This window comes from Brachyistius frenatus, unplaced genomic scaffold (genome assembly GCF_029030835.1).
Source record: "Brachyistius frenatus isolate BFR_SWC_R1_liver_20210118 unplaced genomic scaffold, ASM2903083v1 Contig_86, whole genome shotgun sequence".
Classification (NCBI taxonomy): Eukaryota; Metazoa; Chordata; class Actinopteri; family Embiotocidae; genus Brachyistius; species Brachyistius frenatus.
Window position 1 is genome coordinate 1,230,100 of NW_027210685.1, and position 14,620 is coordinate 1,244,719.

Here is a 14,620-nt window from a genome sequence, read left to right on the forward strand (position 1 = left end):
ACAAGTAAGAGGGATAGAAACACAGTGAAAGAGCAAGAGAGACAGCGCGATAGTTGCATTGGTCCTGGAACAAAGTGTGTGCGTGTGCATCAAAGGATGGCGGCCAGCGTCAGTCAAGAGCCCCATGAAACACGCCGATGCTTTTGGACACAATGATATCGACAGAATGTCAAGAACAACAGCATCTGACAGGGAGTGTGTGTCTGTGTGTTTGTGCTTCTGCAAAGCTCGGTATGTGTGTAGCATGATTACACCGGTGCATCTTTGTGTGTTTGTGTGCGTGTGTGTGTGTGTGTGTGTGTGTGTGTGTGTGTGTGTGTGTGTGTGTGTGTGTGTGTGTGTGTGTGTGTGTGTGTGTGTGTGTGTGCGCGCTCCTCATCAAAAACAAAGGAATCCAAATACACACTCGTGCGTGAGCATACAGTAAATATCACTGGCTGTCAGTCAACTTCAAACAATGCAGCTGTAATCTATGATAACACAAATACAAGCAGCTGTGGGAAGCCTAAAAATCTGCCACAGGAAAGAGCACTGAGTGAACCTGGTCTTGTTGTGACCATTGAAGGCAACGCCCAGTCTGCACTGAAACTGAAATCTGAGTGAAGTTTGAAGGTTGGGGAAAAGTTGCCGGTTGAAAATCAGCATGTACTTCATTTGGTTTGAGCTGATGAGAGTCGGTGGCCTGCAAGACTGTCAGGACATGTACACACCACGAGGACTGCAAATCCCAGAGGTGTGTGCTGTGCTCTCAGTCTAACAGGGTTCTGCCTCTCATCAATAATCCCAGTTGTCAGACCTCCCTGTCGACAAGAAACAGATCTGCATGTAGAGCCCCGTTGCCACCATTCCTCTCCCGCACACACACATATTCAGTCTTTGATCTCTCCCTAGTGGATCTATTCTATTTCCTTTTTCTGTCATCACCTGGTTCTAATTTACAGGTCAAGGGAGGGAGTGCCAGATGAAGCCAGGCTAAATAGCTGTCACTCACAGCATCAGCACTGCTAACTATCTGCCGATCAGGGGCAAAGATTTATCCTTCAAATGAATTTCCCAACCAGTACTGAATGAGTTCTTGCCTCCAAAAAAAAAATGTTGTTTGTTCCTCAAAAGTTAAGCTCTACTTATAATCCACAGGCTGCACACTTGTGGCAACAAAATGCCCTCTTTGTTAATAAATGACTTTAAGGAAACAATCGTTTATTGTGCATCAAATCTGATCTGGGAAACATTTCTCAGTGTTTTTCCAAAGACGGGAGACACGTAGGAGCTTTAATATATTATTGAGGAAAGGACAATATCTGATTTTGACCTCTAGATGGTGCTGATCTTTTAGATGTGTGACTCTCAGATGTGTGTGGATCTGCATATAAACACTTGTGTGATAGACAGAGTAGTGTGTGCAAACAAGCCGAGTGTGTTGTTGTATCGCATTTTGAGCTCAGGGCCATGTGTGCACAAGAATGTCGACATACATGTGTACGAGTCATCCTGTCTCGTGTATGTGAGTGTATTTTTTAATCTTTATTTCTTTTTATTTTCACGGGACAATAAAAACATTAATTTGCCCTGAAATCATTTCTGACGTAAATGTAGAGCGGTGCCCATTGGAACCCAGTAATGAAGCATGCGGCATCTCGCCGGCTCCTAATTTGACTAGTTAAATGACTCCATTACGTGTCTAACAGACAGAGGCAAATCATTTCTGGTCAGTTGAGGCTCACTTACCCGCATCCTGGTGTTGGGGAAATGTCTCTGGCTGACTGACTGAGTGGCTGGCTGGATCATGCTCATTCTCTGCCACGACCATTTTTTTTTTGGTCTTTTGTTTGGTCTTTTCTAAAATGGAGTGATGTTTAAAATATTCGGGAGGAGGGGAGCAAATACACAAAAGTTGTGCATCGTTTTATTTTTTGCGGATGTTCGTAGTTTGTATTTATTTCTTTGTTAGATTTCTTGATAATCAAATCAGAGAATAGAGTTTATTATGTGACAAACATTGAAAAACAAATACCCTCACTGTTTTCACATGAAATTCTATTTTTTGATACCTATTTGTGTAATCATATCCTTGTCAACAGTGTTATTTGGCTTCTGACTGTGAGACAGATATAGAGAAAGCGAGAGCTTCGAGAAGATTAAAATATATTGAATTATTAAAAGGACTACCTGCTGTCCATCACTGTCACTTAACACATGTAGAATGTGAAGTGCCTTCCCAGCAGCCACTGGGTGGACATCTGTTACCACGCACATGCACACAGCAACAAAACACACACATGCACGGAGTGACAACCCAAATTTCTACGTTCAAAGAAGAAAATAATTAATTATCTGCGTTGCTGATCAAAGAATTGACAATGACACACACATTCTAATGTATATGCCCACAGAGTGCACATCACTCATCTATCTATCTTTGCTTAATTCCTTTGAGATTTCAACAGTCAGTTAGATCAAAATGTTTTTTTTCCCTCCATCCCTCAGCTCCACTTTCTCAACATTTGAACATCAGCCTGACCTGTACAGCCCTGATTAGAAACCTAAACAAGACAACTGATAACTTAAAGTTTCCAAAACCTTAGAAATACTCATCAAACTGCAACCTAAAAAAAAACACACATTAAAATAGACAAAACACAAGAGAATTAAGAAAACATCTTCATTCACTTGACTCGGCATGTGCGCAAATCTTGACTACATAGGATATTACAGAAACACGCTGCAAATACAGAAAACACAACACACAGAAAACAAAGTCTAAAAGACACATTACAGTTATGACATCACTATGGAAATGTATTATTTATATTGAACTTAAGGGGGAAAATTCAATGCCAAAATTTGCTTCTAGTAAAACATGACAAATTCATAGACTTGGAAATGGGGCACATGATGGGCATTAACAATCTAGTGAATAAAAAAGAATAGAACAGAGCAGAAAAGACATGCACTTCTGCTCATTTTAAAATGTCTGTGTTTCCAGTAATACTAAACATTTACCTATGAGTGTGTGTGTGTGTGTGTGTGTGTGTGTGTGTGTGTGTGTGTGTGTGTGTGTGTGTGTGTGTGTGTGTGTGTGTGTGTGTGTGTGTGTGTGTCCAAGTGTGTGACGCATAATGTATGCCTCTATGTCTGGTTCTCCACTAATCTACATTACACCTGTGTGGATCATCCCTTTTGTTCTTAATGTTACAATAAGACACACACAGACACACATGTGCGCACGTATGGACACACACGCATGCAATAACGCATGCACACACACATGCAATAACGCACGCACGCACGCACGCACGCACGCACGCACGCACACACACACACACACACACACACACACACACACACACACACACACACACACACACACACACACACACACACACACACACTGCCAGATTAGTGTCTACTCTGGTACAATCTTCCATTACACTATGTACCGTACTAAGACGTAAGACGTACGCTGATGAGCTGTGGAAACATTCAACCTTAGGAACCTTGGACTTGCAGCTTGGCACATGCATACATGTCCATGAAGCCTGACACGAAATCCTGCTGATTATTCTGTTGGATGTGATGGGGTGATGAGTGACATGCCTGTATCGCTGATAGCAGTCTGTCTGAACAGATTCATGCCAAAGGCACTGGTGTGTGTCTGTGTGTTTAGGAAGTTGTGGTGTGCTCTATGTGCGCGAGGGTCAATTAAACAAAACCCCATTGAAGTTAGTCATCGACACAAACATAGACTCTCCTTCAAATCGTATATTCGTCTTCCCTCCGTTTGATTTCCTCTCTCACCCCCACCTCTCCACCGCCTCGGCACACTGTGTGTCAGTAATGCTACCAGCTGCTCCACTGCTGCTGCCCTGTGTGTGTGAGACGGATAGAGAGACAGGTAGACAGACAGTGAGAAAGAGGGGCCTAAGTCTCGCGGACGTAAAGGGCTTAATGTGATAGGTAATTATGTAGTCTGATCTCACATACAGGATTTAAAAGCTAACTATACCAACCGTCTGCCAGAGACATACACAGTGATGTCTATAAATAACTGTCATATGACAGTAAGATAGACAGATGGATGGCTAAATAGATTGATGGATACATGGATAGATACAGCCCTATTAGTCTATTCTGAGCACTAATATTTCATGTGTAGTGACAAACAAAAAGCAGGGTGAACCGTGACCTTACTCACAAACATGTCAGTGGTCAGGCTGCCGCAAAATAACAGCATTTTTTTTTCTTCCTCTATCCCCATATATATGGGACTCAAGCGATGTAACCAGTAATTTATATTATCAATTAATCTATAATTTTTTTTTTTTAAATATAAGAATAATTCAGTAAAGATGCCCACTAAAATTTCTCAGAACCCAATAAATTGGTTAAGGATATATGTCATTTTAGAAGTTATTGGAAATATATTTTTTTCTGTTCTCTTTATGAGGAAATGTTGTTAAAATAAGGTAGTTTTAGTCTGTATAATATCACATTCATTTTGTTTCCTATTTCATGATTCATAGCATAATTAAATAAAACAGAACGCAAAGGAAAAAAAATAAAGATAATGAGGAAAAACAAATGAATAGTGACTGAAATATAAACCAACATTTTTGTCTCCAGCTAGAGTAAAATGGACCTTCTCGGATGTTAATAATAGTTATTAACAGTCACAAAAATGTCTTCAAAAATGTTGCTTTATATTTCAATCACTATTCATTTGTTTTAAGGTAATAACCTCATGAAGGCCAATGAAGGTGTATCTTTTTAAATTTAATTTCTTTACTCCCTCATTATCGCAGCACTTATTGGCCTCTCCCACCAGCACCCCTCCAGTCCTCCCACTTCCTCTTCCTCCCTCCTCCTTCCTCCTCCTTTCGCAATGCCAGGGCGCCCCTGTCATTTGTGTGACTGTTGATCCTTGCAAAGAGGACAGATCAAATATTTCTCCTACAGTGTATGAGGCTTTCCGCTGGGGCCTTGCAGATATGATGATTGGGGCTGACGGATGGACGGGGGCCCCGGGTTTTGAAGTCTGAAACAGACAGTGGTGGCTTTGATAGCCCCCGCTCCTCTCGTACTGGATCACCAAAGAGACCAGGCGAAAAAAGAAGAGAAGAGGAGGGGGAGAGGGGGATGGGGGGGGGGGGTTAAGGAGAGGAGGGTGCAAGTGAGAGCGAGCAGGGAACAAAAGCATATGTAGAGTGGTCAGGGTTGGTGGCGGCAGCAACAGCCGATTTCCCGAACAGAGGATTTTTTTTTTTTTTTGGGGGAGTTTACACACTCCTCTCCCCTCCACTCCTTTCCCTCTTATTTCCCCTTTCATTTCTTCCTTCCCCAAAAGCCGCCTGCTTCCTTTGTCCTAGAATGCCTCACTCCTGCTTTTTTTTTCTGTGCTCTCTTTCTTTAGTGATATCTCATGTCTGTGCACTAGATACAAGCAAAACGGCAGCTCAGTCTGTCTCTACCTTTTCCATTCCCTTGAGATTCCCAAAAGCCATTTCATTGCAACAATTAACCATGATCAGGTTGGTGTCAAACGCTTGTTTGACCAGAAAGAGCACGGAAAGCTTCTGTCTAACATTTGTAACTTTGCTAAAACTCCCCAAATCAATCTGAGTCATCAATCAACACATAGACACATGCTAAAACAAGAGTATTACGTTTAAGTGCCTTAAGAGGAAATATCTTAAGTCTACCTTGCACTCTTTCCTGTAAGCAGAAACGTTCATGTCATAACGTATTCTGCAATTCAGTTCGGAGGACAGCGGGAGTACTGAGGAAACAGCAGCATAAACAAATACATCGTAAAGTCATCCATCTGACTCAGTAACCTACACAGTATAATGTATATAACTATAGTATATTTAAAACAACTGAAATTAGGCAACATGGACTACTGGTCTAATCACAATTGAGAGGGATTTTAGTATAAAAAAAAACATGAAATGCTCATGACTGAACTTAAAATGGGCAAATATGTTCCTTTTTTAATTTCAAAAGTAAGCTGTAAGTCTGGCTTCAAAGTAACTTGAAGGGACATAGTAAAGAAAATGTGTATTTTTTTTAAGAAGGAAACAAGCGTGGAAAAAAAACACCTGTGACTCTCACTTTATACCCCATTTTATACGAGTTAACTTATTTTTTCCCATTTGTTTTCTACTTTCTATACATTACAATGTGTACAGTGATAGTAGTTGACACCCGACAGATGGCTTTTGTCAGGCCTGGAGAGCAAGAGTTAACCCAATCCTCCGCTCACCCTCCCTCCATCCCTCTCTTCTTTTTAAATGTCTCCCATATAAACAGATTTTGTTGCTGCTTAAAGTGGGCTCAAAATTAAAGCGTATCGTTTTACACACATATTGCATGCATATTACGGAGCCCCAGCTGGTGGCAGCCTGCTCTTAAGAGCCATATGATTAAGTTAGAGGTTGGGGTACCGACAAGATTTAAGCTCTCTGCCTCCCTCTCTATCTCGCTGCCTATTTTACAGCAAACTTATTAAATGGAGGAAACAACATTATTTTTTTCTGAGTGTATGTGTAATTATTGTCACACACCTGTGACTCCCTGCCATCCACGACAGGGAAGAAGAGAGGGGAAGGAGGGATGATGAGGAGGGGGGGGGGTAGAATGAGGAGAAATGTCGTTGGGAGCAGCGGGAGACCTCGTTTCAGGAAAAAGGGAGGAGGATAAAGAGGAGAGGAAAAACAAGAGAGCTTGTTAATCAGGCGCTTTCTGTCACTGGCTGAACACTGATATCCTAATGATTCACGCCGAGATAGTGACATCACAAGGGAGAATGACGGAGAGACATAGAGCGAGAGAAAGAAAACAAGAGGGAGGTTGCAAATGAAGGAAGGGAAGATGACAGCCCCAAAAAGGACAACTAGTTTTGCACAGACAAGATGACAGAAAGCAAGAAATATAAAAAAAGACATAAACTGGGAAATGTCCCTCCAAATCTGTTGATGCATTCCTCACAAACAGGCGCTTGTTTAATTTGAACAGAATGTTTCTCAAGGAACGGCGTTGTGAAAGTTTTCCAGCCAAGTTTCAATCTGTAATTTTTTTCCCTCTCTTTCTCATTTGACATTTCCCTCAGCAGACCACCCGTTGGAAGCAACAACATGTGATATGATCCTCACAAGACAAAGGAAATTACCTATTAAGAGGAAGAGATGATCTTCCTTTAGCCATGCTCCAAGAAAATGACTCACGATGTTGTAATTGTTTACCTTTGACTCGGCCCATAAGTCTCTCCTCCCATCTCTCTCTGTTCAGTTGTAACATAATATTTTGCAGCGCTGATTTCAGAAGCCCAGCTCTCACTCTCCTTTTTTTTTCTTCTCAGTATCTGTTCTAACAGGACAGATGTCATCGCCCCAAACACTCTGAGTCATTGTACGCCTCCACACCCCTGAGTAACCCAAGGACATCAGGGAATAGAGGACTGTAATTTTACATTTTAGACATTTAGCTGATGCTCTTAGTCATGGCAACTTCAGGGTTCAGTGTCTTGCTCAAGGACATACGGATGGGACCAGTAATGTAATGAAATAAATCAAAAGAAGGGTTATGTAATGTGACCTCGGGTTATTATTAATCATAAGGAAAATACAATAGTAAAATAAAATTAAAAAAAACATTTTCAGATAAAAAGCCCTTAAGACATGCTAACAAACATCACTGTGATATGCTATCGATTTGGGTCAGTAAGATGTATCTTAGTCTAAACAGGTAGAAAATTGTATTCTGTGAATTGAAGACAGACAGTCCTAAACTTACCTCATGTATTTTTGAATATGTAAGTATCCTGTGGTATTTAATACCAGCTGCTTTATATCATCATAATAGCTCCACCAGATATTAAGGAATTATTTGTATTTAGTGTTTCCAGTCAGCTGTGGTGGTTCAGTAGAACTCAAAAGGTTGTTTGTCTGCACCAATGCAGTTTCCCCCTGACTGAAAAGATCTGGAAGGAAAAAAAAAAAAAAAAGAAAAAAAAGACTGGAAATAGCATCGCCAAGCAAGCGGGCTGCATGTGCTTTTTTTGGGTGTAATGTTTTAATAGAAAGCAGATGGTTACAGATGCAGGGGCCGAGTGCCGGTGATGACATATCTTTAATATTTTAGAGTGGTCTTTGCTGTAAATGTTGCAGCAGCTGTTTCCCAACACAGTAAATTTACAGCGTTTTTTTTTTTTTTTTTTAATCTTTTGTGTGTGTGTGCGTGTATGTATGTGTGTGTGTGTGTGTGTGTTTGTGTGCATGTGTGACTGACAGCTATTGGATTTACTGTAAATTACAGAAATGAATATGGAAAAGTGATGAAAAGGCAGCTGGGGGTGGGTGGTGGGGGGTGGAGGGGTATGTGTATGCACCCCGACTGTTTGTCACTGAATCAATTTCTCCTCATTCTGAACCCTGCTGATTCTTCTCTTATTTTAGTTTGTTAGGGACATTGTATATGTATATCAGTATATGACCTGATATTCAAATAATGATCCTAAAATAATGAGAGGGTGGAGGGGAGGAAAACAAATAAAAAAGGAAAGGAAGCAGCAAAGATAAATATACATTTGTTTTGTATTTCTGTTGTGGCCATTTTAGCTTTAATGTCAGCGGCGAGGATTGAGGTTTTCTGCTGATGCTTTTGAGTCGAGGTGATTGTCATCGATTTGCGTCTTGGCATTTAAACCACCCTCTTCAAATATGAGTATTTGAAATGCAAATACAGCTGCGTATGCCCAGACAAATTAAAAGACACACAGAGGAGAGGGGAAAAAAAGCCTTCTGAAGACATAACTTTTTACTGTTTTTTATCATCAGAGTTTGCGTCGTCGTCAAACACTCCTGTCTTTTTCTCTTTGAAGAGAGAGCACCGGCGTGGACAGATATTGCCCATAAAACGGCACATTAACTGATTGTATATTTATTTGTGTTTTTGTTCAGCAAAGAGAAAGAAAAGAAAGAGAAGTGTCGTTTTTATCTTGCCCTTGACTTCACTGTTTGCGCCTCACGGGATGTGCTCGAGTAGGTGCTTTTGTTTTTCTACGAGACACAGTGAGAAAATATGATTCACATTTTTCCCCCTCTCTCCATCTCTCTGACGCTACAGTTATTTAAACATCAATAGTCATGCGTCTTCTTTAGCACACACTCTTTCTTATATTGATATTTGTATATGATCATTACTTTTGGCCCTGCATGCTTTGTTATACTGCGTCAGCTTCAATAGGTGTAAGATCCAATACTGCAACCTCTGCATTCCCCAAAAAGCCAATAGACTAGACTTCATTGTGTAAGGGAATCTACTGGAGGACCACACTAGATAGATTCTAAGTAACTCAACAACATAAAAACTGCTCTGAAATTGCATGGAATTTAAGAAGCTTCCTGCATTTTCTTTGTAAACCTTTAATACTTAATGGAAATGAACAGACAACCCTCTCCCAACGAAGCACTGCTTTGTGTTCAAGGTAACAGCCTGGAAAAAAGACGTGTTCTTCAAAAACTTTAGGTAAGCTGATGGCACTCTTTCACAAAGAGGAAAAAACAGCCGAGTAGAAAAAAAATGTATGAAAATGTTGTCTGCTGTCTCACTTGTGATGAAGTTGCTGAATATTTGTTTTCTTAATTAACAAGCTGAGCACAGTTTTTTTTGTTCTTTTTTTGTCAGATGAGGAGGAGGAAGAGGAGGTGGAGGAAGGCTGGGTAGGGGGTGTTCAGTGATGGACGGATGGTGTTTGTCACGGAATGGATGCAGAAGCAAAAGGAGGATGAAACGATTACATTTTTCTTTGTACTTAAAATGAAGTTTTACATGAACATGTGTGTCTTCCAAGTTGTTAACTTAAACAATTATTTTTTTCAATTTAAAAATGTTGCCTGATAAAATGATATGACTTCATATCAGTGATGCATTATTTATTATAGACGAGGGGATAGAATAAAGTTTCTGAAAGGACCATATGAGAATGAGGAGAATATGTGAGGAAGAGGAGGACAGATATGATGGGAGGGAGGGGGGGGGCTGACTACCTGCAGAGAGCCAGCGTCCAAATGAGAACATAATAACAACATCAGAGAGCGAGGAGAAGGATTGTCTGCAAGATGACAATGGTATTAGAGAGAAGTCAGATAATTAAGAAATGCACTTAGTGTTTTGTCAAAAGTGGCCGTCACTGCTGGAGATGGAATTAGCTCTGTATGTGTACGCATGTTTTTGCTATGTGCGCCATACTGTAGATAATGAGCCTCGAGAAAAAAAAAAAAAGGGAACGATAAAGGGAAGAAGAAGAAGAAAAACACAACAACAAACAGTGAGAAAAATCAATCAAATGATTTAAAGGAAAAGTTGTGTTCTGTCTATACAAAGACGCCAAGTTCTTTTGGGCATTTGTGATGTAGCTGTCCAGTCAGGGAAAATGAGACACATTTTGGATCAGAAGCAAACAAGAGGGGTGGCAGAGAATGGGAGGTTTTGATGGATGGATAGAGGGGAGTTTGGGGGGTGGGGGGCTGGTGGGCCACAGAAATAAACCCAACTCCCATCTGATGAGCAGCTTGTCCATAATACTGAATCTCTATCTCTTGCCAAGTCTGCTTCCTGATACAGAAACACGATAAGTGCAGATTTTTTGAAAAGATTCCCTTCTTGTCTCCCCCCACCACCCTACCACTTCTCATTTGCTTTTTGAGAGCACTTATAGTTGGTGTGACGGATAATCAGGTGGATGCCCTCCCTCCCACCACGACATGATAATAAAATTAAAGAAGTGCGGAAGAATAAAGACAAAATAGATGTGTACATTCATCTCTTTTGGGGCCAAAAACTACAGGACAGATGATGTGGCCATCTTGAGATCATTTGTCATCTGTCGGGCAGAGTTGACCTTGCAACGAATGCCGACCATAGCACAGATATTATCTTTTATGGCGAGAAAAAAAAAAAAACGACAGAAAGATAGAGGGAGACAGAAAGAGAGAGGGCTGTTGTTTTTGGTAATAAAGACAACATTTATGCCTTCCCTTTGCACTGACAGTTAAAAGAGACACAAACATGGAAATCCATTATGGAACGCTTCTTAAAAAGTGTGACCAATCCTTGTTCAGTCAATTAGAGTCTGGAGACTGAGAATATGATGTTTGTCTGTTTAGCCCCCGATGCATACAGATCAGCCTGGATTTGATGATGGAAAGAGAGACTTTTTTTTTTCCATAAAGATAGCGACTGGGAGAAAGAGGAACAGAGAGAGATGGAGGGATGGAGGGGCTGTGCCGCCAAGCTCTGCTTATCTCTTTTCTTCTCCTCTGCTTTTTTTCCCTCCTATATACAAAAGCATTAATGTGAGCAGCAATGTGCTTTGCCATTGTTCTGTGTTTAAATGCTTAAAAAGGGACGTTGTTTGTGTAACTGGCAGAGCTAGCGGTGTGCGGCCGTGTCCAAAAGCCTCTACTTAAAGTTGCTCAGTGAAAAAATAGGCCGTATAAAAGGGAGTGATAGAGAAGCAGTTAATAAGAGTGGTTACCCCAGAATGAGCAGGGATGAGGTTTCACATTAAAAAAGATTTAACTTAAAGTATGGTGCTAATCCCTTCAGTTTTAATCCCCACCCTTACCCCCGCCACCCCACCTCTGGACCATCCCCTTACAGCACCCTTTTCATTCCTACCACGGCATAATAAAAAACTATAAGCCATAAAGTACTTACAATTTCTGGAAACTGGCAAATGCATGGCGCCCTGATTTTACAAGGATTCCTGGCCAGTGAATCATAGAGCTCGAAAGACCCATCTTTCTCACAACAGATTATTAAAAGGAAGACAAAGGTGTGGGGTACCGTGGAGGGCAACAAGGACACCGGAAAAAGAGGAGATCAAAGAAGAGGAGTGCATATTTTCAATGACCTATTTGATGATTATCGTAATGGCAGCGGTTGTGGTGATAGGTGGCGGAGGGGTGTTTTCATGCTCTCTGTCACACTCGGCTGTGTCATACAAGCTGGATGGATGCCTCTGTCCACTGCAAGCTGCTTGAATGAGGAAGCATATGGGTGTATGAGAACCTCAGCCCACTTCATGAATATTTGATTCATATTTCCTGTGTGTATGTGAGAGAGAAAAAAAAGAGGGAAAGAAAGGACGGAAGGATATTTTTTCTCTCTCTTTCACTTGTCATTGCAAAAACTCACAAGGCTTACTTTGTGGCATTCTAATCATAATTGCCAATCCTGAATACAAATCTCTCAGCGCTAAACACATTGATTGAAATTGAAATGACAAAATGAAGCTCATATAACGGTGTAATCAAAGATACATTCAGGGGGGAAAAAGATGAAGAACAAAAAAATAAGCTGAGTGTTCTTCCATAACCAGTAAGAGATGAGGATCAGGGGCCAGTTATTAGCTCGGCCAGGAACAAAGAGCACCAGTGTTGGAGGGCAGCTTAACACTGAGCCAGTTACTGTACCTTTCAAAACTAATATGTAACCATATCTGTTTTAAAAGGGCGATTCATATTACTGTGAAAGCAGGAGAAAAGTTGTTCCCATCTCTGCAACCCAGGAACCCCCCTCTCACCACACACGCACGCACACACACACACACACACACACACACACACACACACACACACACACACACACACACACACACACACACACACACACACACACACACACACACACACACACACACACACACACACATAAACACACTCGTTCAATTGTGTGCCTGGCCTTTTGTGAAAAGTATCCCATTTAAAATGATGGGGACATAAAATTTTTGTTATGATGTAAAACATCTTCAGCTTTTTTGACAGAACAATGGTGCTTATTGTGCTTTATTGTTACTGTGGCAACTGCAAAGGTCAGCGTGGGTGTGGCCGGACAGACAAGGACGGCACTGAATGAAAATTGGGTTATATGTGATCAACTAAGTTATTAATCAGATTAAAATGGATTCCCTCGGCCTGCTGTTTAACTAGGCAGGAGGGGGGGGGGGGAGAAATAAAGATAGAGACAAGAGGGAAAGAGAGGCAGAACAAATAGGCCAGTGTTTACTCATGCAAGAGCAAAGAAAGTCATTGTTATAGAAGCTGAAGTCATTGTCACAGATGAGTTTCGATAAGGACCAACCCTGTGAAACATCCCACTGCATGTAACCAGTCTGTCTAAAAGCATGTGACCTTGCCGTGGATGCCCCCTAGCTTCATCCAGGTAACCTCTCTAATCCTGATTAAATCACAGTAATTAGAATAAGCAGTGTTCCTCCACCCCCATATTTCCCTAATAAAACAATGCAGCAGTTTAAATCCGGTCGCTGGGATTTGCAACGCAACAATGCAGTTTATATCCATCTCTGCTGAGGAATTAAGTGTATTTTCTAACTGCTAATGTTATAATGTTGCTGGCTTATTTGTCTCATTGCTCGCTATTCTTATTCTTATTCCCCCCGCGGTTTGTGCTCTGTCTCCCTCACAACTTTGTTTATTTGAGCCATATTTATTTGTTTCTCAGTGGTTTTTGATGTTTAAATCAAACATGTTTTTAGCGAGTGGTTGGGATCATTCTTCACTACGGGAAATAATGCAAGTTATTTGTCCTTAATTGCCACAGAGCCTTTCAAACGCAGAAGCTTGCTGCTTATGTGTCTATACCTGTGTATATTTTTGTTTTTATTAGTATCGCTGCATGCCTCCATTGATGTGGAATAACAGAGGAAATAAAAGTTGACATAGTTTCTTCATTTTTTTTTTTTTTTTTTTTTTTACCCCCACAACCCCCTGTTTTCCTCTCCCTCAGCCGTGCTCTGTTGTTTTTTTTATATATCTGTGTTTTTCCTTGAAGTTGCAGCAGCATTGTCTCATTATGTGTCGACTAGCTGTGTAAGTGTAGTTATTATGCCTGTGTCTTTGCCTGGCGGTACTGTTCTCTCTCTCTCTCACTCTCGCGGCTGTCTCTCCCTGTCTCTTCCTCGGAGGATGAGGAGCTTTATGAGTACAACTCCTCTGAGGCATCCTCTTCACATCTCCAGGGCGCCTGGGGATGGGAACGTTGCATTCTTAAGAGGAGCAACTCGAACCGAACAAAGTCTACAGGAGTCAGGGAAGAAAAGAAACAAACAGCAAACTAACGAGATGGGAAGCAGAGATCATGTCAAATATATCGGGTTAGAAGGCCAATTTATAACCCATTGTTTCATGTTTTGCAATATTGAATACGATGCACACTAACGTAGCTATGAGCGCACAGGGGGAAAGGGTATACAGACTTGCATATATACATAAAAGCACATGATTTGCACGTGAACACACGCACAAACATACACACACGCATCTATACTCTATGAATGTGATCTCAAGCTCCCACGCTGTCTTCACTCCTGCTTCTCCATCCTGTTTCTAAAATAATGAATAGAATAATTGTCATGTAACTTTGCAATCATCCAGCATTCGTCTCCATTTCCTTATCAAGTGCAACTCGATACTGCCTTTCATTCACTGTACTGTACTTCCAGGAAACATGATGTGGCCAATATCATTGGTGGTATTAGTGAAGATGGCTGAGAGAAAGGACCATGGGAAAATATAAAGCCTTTTCAGAAAGGACCTTT

General features: G+C 41.0%; 1 protein-coding gene across 10 annotated transcripts in view; it reads right to left on the bottom strand.

Annotated features, from left to right (window-relative positions):
• znf536 (zinc finger protein 536) overlaps positions 1-14,620 on the bottom strand; it is a 198,033-nt gene that overhangs the window by 20,825 nt on the left and 162,588 nt on the right. The window lies entirely within an intron of this gene.